The 1,024-nt window shown below is 67.5% G+C and overlaps 1 protein-coding gene across 3 annotated transcripts in view; it reads left to right on the top strand.

The window, feature by feature from the left end:
- The window catches only part of LOC113209020 (trithorax group protein osa), a 42,999-nt gene that overhangs the window by 5,139 nt on the left and 36,836 nt on the right, over positions 1 to 1,024 (top strand). The gene's annotated exons all lie outside the window — the stretch shown is intronic.

The following is a 1,024-nucleotide window of genomic DNA, read 5'->3' as shown; positions in this document are numbered from 1 at the left end:
CCCCGCCCCGCCTCGCCGCACCACGCCCTCTCGCAAACGGCCCCCCGATGAATGCCGCACGGCGTGCACCACCGGCAGCAGCACTTGCATTATTTGGCTGTTGTTGCACTTGTCCCCGGCGTGGGCGTTGGCGCGTGAGTCATGTGTGCTGCGCCGCCCTCGCGCAACAGCGCCGTGCTTGCCACCTGACCGGCAGCGGTGACCGCCTTGTTCGGGGAAGAGGGGGAGAGGGAGAGGGGCAGAAGGATGCCAGGATGCCCCTCCGCGTCGTTCGCATTGTGCTCAGCGATGTGTTGATTGCGAGCTGCTGCCGCTGCTGCTCGTCGATCGGAGCGGAAACTTGTTACCTTGTCGAATTTGTGTCCGCTCGGCCAGAGAGCGGTCGCGGGAGCGCGAGGCGCGCGGCGATGGCGCGGTGCTCGCCGGCCTGGGCCGCTCGCCTCGGCGACAGGATACCGACAGGACGACGAACGGACAGAGGAGGAGGGCAATTGCAATCAATTAGCTCTCGTTGCAGCTGGAATTTTTTTTTCCTTCCGCGGTGCTCCTCGTTTGGTTCGCTTTGGTTTTCTTCCCTTTTTTCCCCCCGCCAGTCGCGAGTTCGTCGCTCTTGTGACGTTGACGCTGGCGTGCCGCTCGCACCGCGCGTGTGTTTTTGTTGTTGTCGTCGTCGTTGTTGTTGTTGTTTTTGTTGTCCCTATCCCTACCCTATCGGACGCGGGCCCGCTGTCGTCCGGGCGTGGCTCACGGTGCGTGAGTCTCTGCGTGAGCCGGGCGGAGGCAGAGGGGACCAGGACTCAACTCCTTACCGGGAGCTCTGCTGAGAGCCCCGCGCCACCGTCCGTCCACCGCGCCCCGCCGCGCCCCACCGCGCCCCGCCGCGCCCCGCCGCGCCCCGCCGCCGCGCCGCGCCGCGCCGCACTCGGCGATGGCTGGGCTGACTGCCGCTGGTCCGTGCTGGCGGCGTCGGCGCGGCTCGCTGGACTCGCAAGGACTTAGTGTGGGCGCCAGTGCCCCCCGCCCC

This window comes from Frankliniella occidentalis, unplaced genomic scaffold, assembly GCF_000697945.3.
Source record: "Frankliniella occidentalis isolate FOCC.00 unplaced genomic scaffold, Focc_3.1 Scaffold414, whole genome shotgun sequence".
Taxonomy (NCBI): Eukaryota; Metazoa; Arthropoda; class Insecta; order Thysanoptera; family Thripidae; genus Frankliniella; species Frankliniella occidentalis.
This window is presented reverse-complemented; position numbering and strand designations above follow the sequence as displayed.